Below are 16,283 nucleotides of genomic sequence, written 5' to 3'. Positions count from 1 at the left end.
GACTATGCAGGTAGACTATTAGATTAACAGGCTATACAGTTAGACTATAAGACTAACAGACTACACAGTTAGACTAGAAGACTAACAGATTATACAGTTAGACTAGTAGACTATACAGTTAGATTAGTAGACTATACAGTTAGACTAGTAGACTAACAGACAATACAGGTCGACTAACAGACTAGTAGACTATACAGGTAGACTAGTAGACTAACAGACTATACAGTTAGACTAGTAGACTAACAGACTATACAGTTAGACTAGTAGACTAACAGACTATACAGTTAGACTAGTAGACTAGTACTTTAGAAGAATATATAGGTAGACTAGTAGACTAGTAGACCATAAAGGTAGACTAGTAGACTATACAGGTAGACTAGAAGACTATACAGGTAGACTAGTAGACTAACAGACTATACAGTTAGACTAGTAGACTAACAGACTATACAGTTAGACTAGAAGACTAACAGACTATACAGTTAGACTAGTAGACTAACAGACTATACAGTTAGACTAGTAGACTAATAGACTATACAGCTAGACTAGTAGACTAACAGACTATACCGTTATACTAGTAGACTAACAGACTATACAGTTAGACCAGTAGACTAACAGACTATACAGTTAGACTAGTAGACTAACAGACTATACAGGTAGACTAGTAGACTAACAGACTATACAGGTAGACTAGTAGACTATACAGAAAGACTAGTAGACTTGTACACTAGCAGACTATACAGGTAGACTAGTAGACTAACAGACTATACAGTTAGACAAGTAGACTAAAATACTATACAGTTAGACTAGTAGACTAGTAGACTAACAGACTATACAGTTCGACTAGTAGACTTACAGACTATACAGTTAGACTAGTAGACTAGTAGACTAACAGACTATACCGTTTGACTAGTAGACTATACAGGTAGATTAGTAGACTAACAGACTATACAGGTAGACTAGTAGACTAACAGACTATACAGGTAGACTAGTAGACTAACAGACTATACAGGTAGACTTGTAGACTAACAGACTATACAGGTAGACTAGTACACTAACAGACTATACAGTTAGACAAGTAGACTAAAATACTATACAGTTAGACTAGTAGACTAGTAGACTAACAGACTATACAGTTCGACTATTAGACTTACAGACTATACAGTTAGACTAGTAGACTAGTAGACTAACAGACTATACCGTTTGACTAGTAGACTATTAGACTAACAGACTATACAGGTAGACTAGTACACTAACAAACTATACAGTTAGACTAGTAGACTAACAAACTTTACAGGTAGACTAGTAGACTAAAATACTATACAGTTAGACTAGTAGACTAGTAGACTAACAGACTATACAGGTAGACTAGTAGATTAACAGACTATACAGTTAGACTAGTAGACTATACAGGTAGATTAGTAGACTAAGAAGACTATACAGGTAGACTAGTAGACTAACAGACTATACAGGTAGACTAGAAGACTAACAGACTATACTGTTAGACTAGTAGACTAACAGACTATACAGTTAGACTAGTAGACTAGTACTTTAGAAGAATATATAGGTAGACTAGTAGACTATACAGGTAGACTAGAAGACTATACAGGTAGACTAGAAGACTATACAGGTAGACTAGTAGACTAACAGACTATACAGTTAGACTAGTAGACTAACAGACTATACAGTTAGACTAGAAGACTAACAGACTATACAGTCAGACTAGTAGACTAACAGACTATACAGTTAGACTAGTAGACTAACATACTATGCAGTTAGACTAGTAGACTAACAGACTATACAGTTAGACTAGTAGACTAACAGACTATACAGTTAGACCAGTAGACTAACAGACTATACAGTTAGACTAGTAGACTAACAGACTATACAGGTAGACTAGTAGACAAACAGACTATACAGGTAGACTAGTAGACTATACAGAAAGACTAGTAGACTTGTAGACTAGCAGACTATACAGGTAGACTAGTAGACTAACAGACTATACAGACTAACTTTAGATAAACTTCTCCTTTAATGCAACCGCTGTGTCAGGTTTCAAAAAAGCTTTACCGAAAAAGCACACCATGCTATAATCTGAGTACAGCGCTCAGAGACCAAAACAAGCCATACAGATATCCGCCATGTTGTGTAGTCAACAGAAGTCAGAAATAGCATTATAAATATTCACTTAACATCAGAATGCACTCCCAGGAATCCCAGTTCCACAATAAATGTTTGTGTTGTTCGATAAAGTCCATCATTTATGTTCAAATAGCTCCTTTTTGTTCGCGCCTTTAGTTCACAAATCCAAAATCACGACGCGCAGGCCAGACGAAAATTCCATTACAGTTCGTAGAAACATGTCAAACGATGTATAGAATCAATCTTTAGGATCTTTTTAATATAAATCTTCAATAATGTTTCATTCAACCGGAGAATTCCTTTGTCTTTAGAAATGCAATGGAACGCAGCTACCTCTCATGGCACTCTACCAGACCTCTTACTCAATCCGCTCTCATTCTCTCCTCCTTCACAGTAGAAGCCTCAAACAAGGTTCTAAAGACTGTTGACATCTAGTGGAAGCCTTAGGAAGTGCAATCGGACCAAATTTTCACTGTATCTTGGATAGGCAAAGAGTTGAAAAACTACAAACCTCAGATTTCCCACTTCTTCGTTGGATTTTTTCTCAGGTTTATGCCTGCCACATGAGTTCTGCTATACTCACAGACATCATTCAAACAGTTTTAGAAACTTCAGAGTGTTTTCTATCAATCTACTAATAATATGCATATCTTAGCTTCTGGGCCTGAGTAGCAGGCAGTTTACTCTGGGCACCAACTTATTGGTTGCATTAGATCTTATTTAGGGGCTTCATAGCAAAGAGAATACATATGCACGCATCACTTTTCAGTTTTTTATTTTGAAACAAGTATGTTTTTTTTTTCATTTCACTTCACAAATTTGGACTATTTTGTGTATGTCCATTACATGAAATCCGTATGGCAATCTATTTAAATTAAGGTTGTAATGCAACAACAGAGAAAATGCCTAGGGGGATGAATACCTTTTCAAGGCACTGTATTAAGCATTTGTTTGGGCTTTTCAACTGTTCTTTTTCAGTACGGTATGATACTCCTACAGTGTAGAAGGCATATTTCCCTTGTTGGGGGTGAGAAAATAACGATATAGTACTGGAAGCATTTCAATCCATTTCCATTAAAGCAGAACATCCCAGTGATTTCAAAGTGTTTGAATGAAAGAAAGCAACTGTCAACAGTTGGCATGCAGGTCAGCCAGAGGGTTCACTGATGCTGGGAGCTGAATGGAACATCAACATTTTGAGTTCCAAAGAAGAAGCAGGGAAGAAGGCCACTGGATGCAGGTTGTTGTCATGGCGACAAATGGAGAATTAGGACGTTTTCATGTATAGGTCCTGATAAAGCAAAGAAAATGTGAAGCAACAAAGCAGATAAAGAGAAGAGAAGAAAAGAGAAGACAAAGTTAAGAGAAAGCGAAGAGAAGGGTGGAACAGCGGGAAGTAAAGATAGAAAAGATGACCAAAGCAGATACCCAGACATGAAGAAATTACGTCTAAATAATGAAATAATAGCAGGGGCAGTCTGAGCTCCTTTCCACAAACATCACACAGCCAGAAGCATGCAGAGAGCTAGAGCAGCAAATGAGATGGTCTCTCATATTGGAATAGCCCTGATGCATGAACGTTTGATGTTGCACATTAAAGATTATCAGACTGTTCAGAAAACATTAATTCACACATTAAGAAACACAGAGAGGAAACACAGAGAGGAAACACAGAGAGGAAACACAGATAGGAAACACAGAGAGGAAACACAGATAGGAAACACAGATAGGAAACACAGAGAGGAAACACAGAGGAAACACAGAGAGGAAACACAGATAGGAAACACAGAGAGGAAACAGAAAGGAAACACAGAGAGGAAACACAGAGAGGAAACACAGATAGGAAACACAGAGTGGAAACACAGAGAGGAAACACAGAGAGGAAACACAGAGGAAACAGAGGGACTGGTGGACAAGCAGGAATTTGACAGCAGATACAGATTTGTTATTTTAATTCATCTGCACATCTGCATAACTATGTAGAGTCAGATGGTGATAATTAATAGATGGTTGGTTGGTTGGATTTAAGATCATCTATTTAAATCACTAAAGCACTACGTAGTGGGATAAAACACACGTCAAACTCTGTTAGAGGACTTTGATGTTGAACTGAGGGTCATGCTGAGATCTCAAGTATCAGACCCAGAGGAATTACGAACCGCGTAAAGAGAGGTAGCCTTGTTGCTTTCACTTTGATTAGCTAACCATTAGGACAGCAGCCAATGGTGGCAAATATTTTTTGGTAGCCATTTTGTGGATCACCACTACATCCATCCAGCTTGTCTTGTCCTGTCTTGTCCTGTCTTGTACTGTGTTGGAGAACTGGCACCAGATCTATTTAATCGTGGCTTTAGTAGGGGGGTAAATTGAGCCAAGGGGTTAGTTGAGAAAAAACTTGTTTGTAGGAAACAATACACAACTGAGGTGATCACGTCGTGAAGTCTGGGAAAAGATGAAACCACATAGAAAATGTGTTAAGATCCAAGAAAAAGTCAAAATAATGTATTGTGATACAGTCTGCCAGTCTAACTGTATAGTCTGCCAGTCTAACTGTCGAGTCTGCCAGTCTAATTGTATAGTCTGCCAGTCTAACTGTATAGTATGCCAGTCTAACGGTCTAACTATATAGTCTGCCAGTCTAACTGTATAGTCTGCCAGTCTACCTGTCGAGTCTGCCAGTCTAATTGTATATTCTGCCAGTCTGCCAGTCTATGTGTATAGTCTGCCAGTCTAACTGTAGTCTGCCAGTCTAACTATATAGTCTGCCAGTCTAACTCTTTAGTCTGCCAGTCTAACTAACTATATAGTCTGCCAGTCTAACTGTCTAGTCTGCCAGTCTAACGGTCTAACTGTATAGTCTGCCACTTTCCCCTACATCCCAAATACATCCCAATTGGACAGTTAACTCCCACTTTCCCCTACTTCCCAACTGGACAGTTAACACACATGCCCATTGGTGTGTATTGTTAACTTTGGAATTTCTACTGAATGTTAGTCAAACTGTCTAACTGTATTTGGCCAGTCTAACTGTCAAACTGGAGAGGCTGCCATTCTAACAGTCTAACAGTATAGTTTGCCAGTCTAACAGTCTAACAGTATAGTCTGCCAGTCTAACTGTCTAACTGCAAAGTCTGCCAGTCTAACTGTCTAATTGTATAGTCTGCCATTCTAACTGTATAGTCTGCCACTTTCCCCTACATCAAAATTGGACAGTTAACTCCCACCTTCCCCTACATTCCAAAAACATCCCAATTGGACAGTTACCTCCCACCTTCCCCTACATCCCAAAAACATCCCAATTGGACAGTTAACTCCCACCTTCCCCTACATCCCAAATACATCCCAATTGGACAGTTACCTCCCACCTTCACCCTACATCCCAAAAACATCCCAATTGGACAGATACCTCCCACCTTCCCCTACATCCCAAAAACATCCCAATTGGACAGTTAACTCCCACCTTCCCCTACATCCCAAATACATCCCAATTGGACAGTTACCTCCCACCTTCCCCTACATCCCAAAAACATCCCAATTGGACAGTTAACTCCCACCTTCCCCTACATCCCAAATACATCACAATTAGACAGTTCTCTCCCACTTTCCCCTACATCCCAAATACATCCCAATTTGACAGTTAACTCCCACTTTCCCCTACTTCCCAACTGGACAGTTAACACACATGCCCATTGGTATGTATTGTTAACTTTGGAATTTCAACTGAATGTTAGGCAAACTGTCTAACTGTATTTGGCCAGTCTAACTGTCAAACTGGAGAGGCTGCCATTTTAACAGTCTAACTGCATAGTCTGCCAGTCTAACTGTCTAACTGTATAGTCTGCCAGTCTAACTTTCTAAATGTATAGTCTGCCAGTCTACCTGTCTAACTGTATAATCTGCAAGTCTAAATGTCTAACTGTCGAGTCTGCCAGTCTAACTTTCTAAGTGTATAGTCTGGCAGTCTAACTGTATAGTCTGCCAGTCTAACTCTATAGTCTGCCAGTCTGTCTAACTGTCTAGTCTGCCAGTCAAACTGTCTAGTCTGCCAGTCTAACTCTATAGTCTGCCAGTCTGTCTAACTGTCTAGTCTGCCAGTCTAACTGTCTAACTATATAGTCTGCCAGTCTAACTGTCTAACTATCAAGTCTCCCAGTCTAACTGTCAACCTGTATAGTCTGCCAGTCTATCTGTCTAACTGTATAGTCTGCAAGTTTAACTGTCTAATTGTATAGTCTGCCAGTCTAACTGTCTAACTGTATAGTCTGCCTAGTCTGCCAGTCTATCTGTCTAGTCTGCCAGTCTAACTGTCTAGTCTGCCAGTCTAACTGTGTAGTCTGGCAGTCAAACTGTATAGTGTCCCAGCCGAACTGTCTAACTGTATAGTCTGCCAGTCTAACTGTATAGTCTGCCAAACTAACTGTCTAACTGTATAGTCTGCCAGTCTAACTGTATAGTCTGGCAGTCAAACTGTATAGTGTCCCAGCCGAACTGTCTAACTGTATAGTCTGCCAGTCTAACTGTATAGTCTGCCAGTATAACTGTCTAACTGTATAGTCTGCCAGTCTAACTGTCTAAATGTGTAGTCTGCCAGTCTAACTGTCTAACTGTATAATCTGCCAGTCTAACTGTCTAAATGTGTAGTCTGTCAGTCTAACTGTCTAACTGTATAGTCTGCCAGTCTAAATGTCTAACTGTCTAGTCTGCCAGTCTAACTGTCTAAATGTGTAGTCTGTCAGTCTAATGGTCTAACTGTATAGTCTGCCAGTCTAACGGTCTAACTGTATAGTCTGCCAGTCGAACTGTCTAACTGTATAGTCTGCCATTCTAACTGTATAGTCTGCCAGTCTAACTGTATTGTCTGCCAGTCTAACTGTATAGTCTGCCAGTCTAACTGTCTAGTCTGCCAGTCTAACTGTATAGTCTGCCAGTATAACTGTATAGTCTGCAAGTCTAACTGTCTAACTGTATAGTCTGCCAGTCGAACTGTCTAACTGTATAGTCTGCCATTCTAACTGTATAGTCTGCCAGTCTAACTGTATTTTCTGCCAGTCTAACTGTATAGTCTGCCAGTCTAACTGTATAGTCTGCCAGTCTGCCAGTCTAACTCTATAGTCTGCCAGTCTAACTGTATAGTCTGCCAGTCGAACTGTATAGTCTGCCAGTCTAACGGTCTAACTGTATAGTCTGCCAGTCTAACTGTCTAATTGTCTAGTCTGCCAGTCTAACTGTCTAGTCTGCCAGTCTAACTGTATAGTCTGCAAGTCTAACTGTATAGTCTGCCAGTCGAACTGTCTAACTGTATAGTCTGCCAGTCTAAATGTCTAACTGTATAGTCTGCCAGTCTAACGGTCTAACTGTATAGTCTGTCAGTCGAACTGTCTAACTGTATAGTCTGCCAGTCTAACTGTATAGTCTGCCAGTCTAACTGTATAGTCTGCCAGTCTGCCAGTCTAACTGTCTAGTCTGCCAGTCTAACGGTCTAACTGTATAGTCTGCCAGTCGAACTGTATAGTCTTCCAGTCTAACTGTCTAATTGTCTAGTCTGCCAGTCTAACTGTCTAGTCTGCCAGTCTAACTGTATAGTCTGCAAGTCTAACTGTATAGTCTGCCAGTCTAACTGTCTAACTGTATAGTCTGCCAGTCTAAATGTCGAACTGTATAGTCTGCCAGTCTAACGGTCTAACTGTATAGTCTGCCAGTCGAACTGTCTAACTGCATAGTCTGCCAGTCTAACTGTATAGTCTGCAAGTCTAACTGTATAGTCTGCCAGTCTAACTGTATAGTCTGCAAGTCTAACTGTATAGTCTGCCAGTCTAACTGTCTAGTCTGCCAGGCTAACTGTATAGTCTGCCAGTCTAACTGTATAGTCTGCCAGTGTAAATGTCTAACTGTATACTCTGCCAGTCTAACTGTATAGACTGCCAGTCTAACGGTCTAACTGTATAGTCTGCCAGTCTAACTGTATAGTCTGCCAGTCTAAATGTCTAACTGTATAGTCTGCCAATCTAACTGTATAGTCTGCCAGTCTAACTGTCTAACTGTATAGTCTGCCAGTCTAACGGTCTAACTGTATAGTCTGCCAGTCTAACGGTCTAACTGTATAGTCTGCCAGTCTAACTGTCGAGTCTGTCAGTCTAACTGTATAGTCTGCCAGTCTAACTGTATAGTCTGCCAGTCTAACTGTATAGTCTGCCAGTCTAACTGTCTAACTGTATAGTCTGCCAGTCTAACTGTATAGTCTCCCAGTCTAACTGTATAGTCTGCCAGTCTAACTGTCTAACTATATAGTCTGCCAGTCCAACTGTCTAACTGTCTAGTCTCCCAGTCTAACTGTCAACCTGTATAGTCTGCCAGTCTAACTGTCTAACTGTATAGTCTGCAAGTTTAACTGTCTAATTGTATAGTCTGCCAGTCTAACTGTCTAACTGTATAGTCTGCCAGTCTAACTGTCTAGTCTGCCAGTCTGTCTTACTGTCGTGTCTGCCAGTACACCTGTCTAGTCTGCCAGTCTATCTGTCTAGTCTGCCAGTCTAACTGTATAGTCTGCCAGTCTAACTGTCTGGTCTGCCAGTCTAACTGTGTAGTCTGGCAATCAAACTGTATAGTGTGCCAGCCGAACTGTCTAACTGTATAGTCTGCCAGTCTAACTGTATAGTCTGCCAAACTAACTGTCTAACTGTCTAGTCTGCCAGTCTAAATGTATAGTCTGCCAGTCTAACTGTCTAGTCTGCCAGTCTACCTGTATAGTATGGCAGTCAAACTGTATAGTGTGCCAGCCGAACTGACTAACTGTATAGTCTGCCAGTCTAACTGTATAGTGTGCCAGTCCAACTGTCTAACTATATAGTCTGCCAAACTAACTGTCTAACTGTCTAGTCTGCAAGTCTAACGGTCTAACTATATAGTCTGCCAGTCTAACTGTATAGTCTGCCAGTCTAACTGTATAGTGTGCCAGTCCAACTGTCTAACTATATAGTCTGCCAAACTAACTGTCTAACTGTCTAGTCTGCAAGTCTAACGGTCTAACTATATAGTCTGCCAGTCTAACTGTCTAGTCTGCCAGTCTAACTGTCTAGTCTGCCAGTCTAACTGTCTAGTCTGCCAGTCTGTCTAACTGTCGTGTCTGCCAGTACACCTGTCTAGTCTGCCAGTACACCTGTCTAGTCTGCCAGTCTATCTGTCTAGTCTGCCAGTCTAACTGTATAGTCTGCCAGTCTAACTGTCTAGTCTGCCAGTCTAACTGTGTAGTCTGGCAGTCAAACTGTATAGTGTGCCAGCCGAACTGTCTAACTGTATAGTCTGCCAGTCTAACTGTATAGTCTGCCAAACTAACTGTCTAATTGTCTAGTCTGCCAGTCTAACTGTATAGTCTGCCAGTCTAACTGTCTAGTCTGCCAGTCTAACTGTATAGTCTGGCAGTCAAACTGTATAGTGTGCCAGCCGAACTGTCTAACTGTATAGTCTGCCAGTCTAACTGTATAGTCTGCCAGTATAACTGTATAGTCTGCAAGTCAAACTGTCTAACTGTATAGTCTGCCAGTCTGTCTAACTGTAGTCTGCCAGTCTAACTGTCTAACTGTCTAGTTTGCCAGTCTAACTGTCTAACTGTCTAGCCTGCCAGTCCAACTGTCTAGTATGCCAGTCTAACTGTCTAGTATGCCAGTCTAACTGTCTAGCCTGCAATTCTAACTGTATAGTCTGCCAGTCGAACTGTCTAACTGTTTAGTCTGCCAGTCTAACTGTCTAGTCTGCCAGTCTAACTGTATAGTCTGCAAGTCTAACTGTATAGTCTGCCAGTCGAACTGTCTAACTGTATAGTCTGCCAGTATAACTGTATAGTCTGCCAGTCTAACTGTCTAACTGTATAGTCTGCCAGTCTAAATGTCTAACTGTATAGTCTGCCAGTCTAACGGTCTAACTGTATAGTCTGCCAGTCGAACTGTCTAACTGTATAGTCTGCCAATCAAACTGTATAGTCTGCCAGTCTAACTGTATAGTCTGCCAGTCTGCCAGTCTACCTCTATAGTCTGCCAGTCTAACTGTATAGTCTGCCAGTCTAACTGTCTAGTCTGCCAGTCTAACGGTCTAACTGTATAGTCTGCCAGTCGAACTGTATAGTCTGCCAGTCTAACTGTATAGTCTGCCAGTCTAACGGTCTAACTGTATAGTCTGCCAGTCGAACTGTATAGTCTGCCAGTCTAACTGTATAGTCTGCCAGTCTAACTGTCTAACTGTATAGTCTGCCAGTCGAACTGTCTAACTGTATAGTCTGCCAGTCTAACTGTATAGTCTGCCAGTCTAACTGTATAGTCTGCCAGTCTAACTGAATAGTCTGCCAGTCTGCCAGTCTAACTCTATAGTCTGCCAGTCTAACTGTATAGTCTGCCAGTCTAACTGTCTAGTCTGCCAGTCTAACGGTCTAACTGTATAGTCTGCCAGTCGAACTGTATAGTCTGCCAGTCTAACTGTCTAATTGTCTAGTCTGCCAGTCTAACTGTCTAGTCTGCCAGTCTAACTGTATAGTCTGCAAGTCTAACTGTATAGTCTGCCAGTCGAACTGTCTAACTGTATAGTCTGCCAGTCTAAATGTCTAACTCTATAGTCTGCCAGTCTAACGGTCTAACTGTATAGTCTGCAAGTCGAACTGTCTAACTGCATAGTCTGCCAGTCGAACTGCATAGTCTGCCAGTCTAACTGTCTAGTCTGCCAGTCTAACTGTATAGTCTGCAAGTCTAACTGTATAGTCTACCAGTCGAACTGTCTAACTGTATAGTCTGCCAGTCTAACTGTATAGTCTGCCAGTCTAACTGTATAGTAAGCCAGTCTAAATGTCTAACTGTATAGTCTGCCAGTCTAACTGTATAGTCTGCCAGTCTAAATGTCTAACTGTATAGTCTGCCAGTCTAAATGTCTAACTCTATAGTCTGCCAGTCTAACGGTCTAACTGTATAGTCTGCCAGTCGAACTGTCTAACTGCATAGTCTGCCAGTCTAACTGTAGTCTGCCAGTCGAACTGCATAGTCTGCCAGTCTAACTGTCTAGTCTGCCAGTCTAACTGTATAGTCTGCCAGTCTAACTGTATAGTCTGCCAGTCTAAATGTCTAACTGTATAGTCTGCCAGTCTAACTGTATAGTCTGCCAGTCTAACGGTCTAACTGTATAGTCTGCCAGTCTAACGGTCTAACTGTATAGTCTGCCAGTCTAACTGTCGAGTTTGCCAGTCTAACTGTATAGTCTGCCAGTCTGCCAGTCTAACTGTATAGTCTGCCAGTCTGCCAGTCTAACTGTATAGTCTGCCAGTCGAACTGTCGAGTTTGCCAGTCTAACTGTATAGTCTGCCAGTCTGCCAGTCTAACTGTATAGTCTGCCAGTCGAACTGTCTAACTGTATAGTTTGCCAGTCTAACTGTATAGTCTGCCAGTCTGCCAGTCTAACTGTATAGTCTGCCAGTCTGCCAGTCTAGTCTGCCAGTCTGTCTAACTATATAGTCTGCCAGTCTAACTGTATAGTCTGCCAGTCTAACGGTCTGTCTCCGCCCTCAACCGTAAGGCTCTCCAGAGGGTAGTGAGGTCTGCACAACGCATCACCGGGGGCAAACTACCTGCCCTCCAGGACACCTACACCACCCGATGTCACAGGAAGGCCATAAAGATCATCAAGGACAACAACCACCCGAGCCACTGCCTGTTCACCCCGCTATCATCCAGAAGGCGAGGTCAGTACAGGTGCATCAAAGCTGGGACCGAGAGACTGAAAAACAGCTTCTATCTCAAGGCCATCAGACTGTTAAACAGCCACCACTAACATTGAGTGGCTGCTGCCAACACACTGACACTGACTCAACTCCAGCCACTTTAATAATGGGAATTGATGGGAAATTATGTAAATATATCACTAGCCACTTTAAACAATGCTACCTTATATAATGTTACTTACCCTACATTATTCATCTCATATGCATACGTATATACTGTACTCTATATCATCGACTGTATCCTTATGCAATACATGTATCACTAGCCACTTTAACTATGCCACTTTGTTTACATACTCATCTCATATGTATATACTGTACTCGATACCATCTACTGTATCTGCCTATGCTGCTCTGTACCATCACTCATTCATATATCCTTATGTACATATTCTTTATCCCCTCACACTGTGTACAAGACAGTAGTTTTGGAATTGTTAGTTAGATTACTTGTTGGTTATTACTGCATTGTCGGAACTAGAAGCACAAGCATTTCGCTACACTCGCATTAACATCTGCTAACTATGTGTATGTGACAAATAAAATTTGATTTGATTTTGTCTGTATAGTCTGTCAGTCTAACTGTATAGTCTGCCAGTCGAACTGTCTAACTGTATAGTCTGCCAGTCTAACTGTCTAACTATATAGTCTGCCAGTCTAACTGTATAGTCTGCCAGTCTAACTGCATAGTGTGCCAGCCGAACTGTCTAACTGTATAGTCTGCCAGTCTAACGGTCTAACTATATACTCTGCCAGTCTAACTGCATAGTCTGCCAGTCTAACTGTATAGTCTGCCAGTCTAACGGTCTAACTGTATAGTCTGCAAGTCTAACGATCTAACTATATAGTCTGCCAGTCTAACTGTATAGTCTGCCAGTCTAACGGTCTAACTATATAGTCTGCCAGTCTAACTGTCTAACTGTCGAGTCTGCCAGTCTAACGGTCTAACTGTATAGTCTGCCTTTCTAACTGTCTAACTGTCTAGTCTGCCAGTCTAACGGTCTAGCTGTAGAGTCTGCCAGTCTAACTGTCTAACTGTCGAGTCTGCCAGTCTAACTGTCTAACTGTATAGTCTGCCTTTCTAACTGTCTAGTCTGCCAGTCTAACGGTCTAACTGTAGAGTCTGCCAGTCTAACTGTCTAACTACATAGTCTGCCAGTCTAACTATCTAACTGTCTAGTCTGCCAGTCTAACTGTCTAACTGTATAGTCTGCCAGTCTAACTGTCTAGTCTGCCAGTCTGTCTAACTGTCGTGTCTGCCAGAACAACTGTCTAGTCTGCCAGTCTAACTGTCTAGTCTGCCAGTCTAACTGCATAGTCTACCAGTCTAACTGTATAGTGTGCCAGTCGAACTGTTTAACTGTATAGTCTGCCAGTCTAATGGTCTAACTGTATAGTCTGCCAGTCTAATGGTCTAACTGTATAGTCTGCCAGTCTAACTGTCTAGTCTGCCAGTCTAACTGTATAGTCTTCCAGTCTAACGGTCTAACTATATAGTCTGCCAGTCTAACTGTCTAAATGTATAGTCTGCCAGTCTAACTGTATAGTCTACCAGTCTAACTGTCTAACTGTCTAGTCTGCAAGTCTAACTGTATAGTCTGCCAGTCTAACTGTCTAACTGTATAGTCTGCCAGTCTGTCTAACTGTAGTCTGCCAGTCTAACTGTCTAACTGTCTAGTTTGCCAGTCTAACTGTCTAACTGTCTAGCCTGCCAGTCCAACTGTCTAGTATGCCAGTCTAACTGTATAGTCTGCCAGTCTAATTATCTATTCTGTTTAGTATGCCAGTCTAACTGTTTACCTGCTGCAGAAATAAACCTGCATACCTGCTGCAGAAATACACCTGTATACCTGCTGCAGAACTATGTCTGCATACCTGCTGCAGAACTAAACCTGTATACCTGCTGCAGAACTAAACCTGTATACCTGCTGCAGAACTATGTCTGCATACCTGCTGCAGTACCATGTCTGCATACCTGCTGCAGAACTATGTCTGCATACCTGCTGCAGAAATAAACCTGTATACCTGCTGCAGAACTATGTCTGCATACCTGCTGCAGAACTAAACCTGCATACCTGCTGCAGAACTATGTCTGTATACCTGCTGCAGTACCATGTCTGCATACCTGCTGCAGAACTATGTCTGCATACCTGCTGCAGTACCATGTCTGTATACCTGCTGCAGAACTATGTCTGCATACCTGCTGCAGTACCATGTCTGCATACCTGCTGCAGAACTATGTCTGCATACCTGCTGCAGAAATAAACCTGTATACCTGCTGCAGAACTATGTCTGCATACCTGCTGCAGTACCATGTCTGCATACCTGCTGCAGAACTATGTCTGCATACCTGCTGCAGGACTATGTCTGCATACCTGCTGCAGTACCATGTCTGCATACCTGCTGCAGAACTATGTCTGCATACCTGCTGCAGGACTATGTCTGCATACCTGCTGCAGAACTATGTCTGCATACCTGCTGCAGGACTATGTCTGTATACCTGCTGCAGGACTATGTCTGTATACCTGCTGCAGAACTATGTCTGTATACCTGCTGCAGGACTATGTCTGTATACCTGCTTCAGAACTAAACCTGCATACCTGCTGCAGAACTAAACCTGCATACCTGCTGCAGAACTAAACCTGTATACCTGCTGCAGAACTAAACCTGCATAACGGCTGCAAATCAAATCAAATTTAAATCAAATTTATTTATATAGCCCTTCGTACATCAGCTGATATCTCAAAGTGCTGTACAGAAACCCAGCCTAAAACCCCAAACAGCAAGCAATGCAGGTGTAGAAGCACAGTGGCTAGGAAAAACTCCCTAGAAAGGCCAAAACCTAGGAAGGAAGAGGAACCAGGCTATGTGGGGTGGCCAGTCCTCTTCTGGCTGTGCTGGGTGGAGATTATAACATAACATGGCCAAGATGTTCAAATGTTCATAAATGACCAGCATGGTCAAATAATAATAATCACAGGCAGAACAGTTGAAACTGGAGCAGCAGCACGGCCAGGTGGACAGGGGACAGCAAGGAGTCATCATGTCAGGTAGTCCTGAGGCATGGTCCTAGGGCTCAGGTCCTCCGAGAGAGAGAAAGAAAGAGAGAAAGGGAGAATTAGAGAGAGCATACTTAAATTCACACAGGACACCGGATAGGACAGGAGAAGTACTCCAGATATAACAAACTAACCCTAGCCCCCCGACACACAAACTACTGCAGCATAAATACTGGAGGCTGAGACAGGAGGGGTCGGGAGACACTGTGGCCCCATCCGAGGACACCCCCGTACAGGAAGGATATAACCACACCCACTTTGCCAAAGCACAGCCCACACACCACTAGAGGGATATCTTCAACCACCAACTTACCATCCTGAGACAAGGCCGAGTATAGCCCACAAAGATCTCCGCCACGGCACAACCCAAGGGGGGGCGTCAACCCAGACAGGAAGATCACATCAGTGACTCAACCCACTCAAGTGATGCACCCCTCCTAGGGACGGTATGAAAGAGCCCTAGTAAGCCAGTGTCTCAGCCCCTGTAATAGGGTTAGAGGCAGAGAATCCCAGTGGGAAGAGGGGAACCGGCCAGGCAGAGACAGCAAGGGCGGTTCGTTGTTCCAGAGCCTTTCCGTTCACCTTCACACTCCTGGGCCAGACTACACTCAATCATATGACCCACTGAAGAGATGAGTCTTCAGTAAAGACTGTAAAGGTAGAGACCGAGTTTGCGTCTCTCACATGGGTAGGCAGACCATTCCATAAAAATGGAGGTCTATAGGAGAAAGCCCTGCCTCCAGCTGTTTGCTTAGAAATTCTAGGGAAAATTAGGAGGCCTGCGTCTTGTGACCATAGCGTAGGTGTAGGTATGTACGGCAGGACCAAATCAGAGAGATAGGTAGGAACAAGCCCATGTAATGCTTTGTAGGTTAGCAGTAAAACCTTGAAATCAGCCCTTGCCTTGACAGGAAGCCAGTGTAGGGAGGCTATCTGGAGTAATATGATCACATTTTTTGGTTCTAGTCACGATTCTAGCAGCCGTGTTTAGCACTAACTGAAGTTTATTTAGTGCTTTATCCGGGTAGCCGGAAAGTAGAGCATTGCAGTAGTGTAACCTAGAAGTGACAAAAGCATGGATTAATTTATCTGCATAATTTTTGGACAGAAAGTTTGTGATTTTTGCAATGTTACGTAGATGGAAAAAGCTGTCCTTGAAACAGTCTTGATATGTTCTTCAAAAGAGAGAACAGGGTCCAGAGTAAGGCCGAGGTCCTTCACAGTTTTATTTGAGACGACTGTACAACCATTAAGATTACTTGGTAGATTCAACAGGAGATATCTTTGTTTCTTGGGACCTAGAACAAGCATCTCTGTTTTGTCCGGGTTTA

The sequence above is a fragment of the Oncorhynchus mykiss genome, chromosome 24 (genome assembly GCF_013265735.2).
Source record: "Oncorhynchus mykiss isolate Arlee chromosome 24, USDA_OmykA_1.1, whole genome shotgun sequence".
NCBI lineage: Eukaryota > Metazoa > Chordata > Actinopteri > Salmoniformes > Salmonidae > Oncorhynchus > Oncorhynchus mykiss.
The sequence above is the reverse complement of the archived record's forward strand: the minus strand, read 5'-3'. Positions refer to the sequence as shown.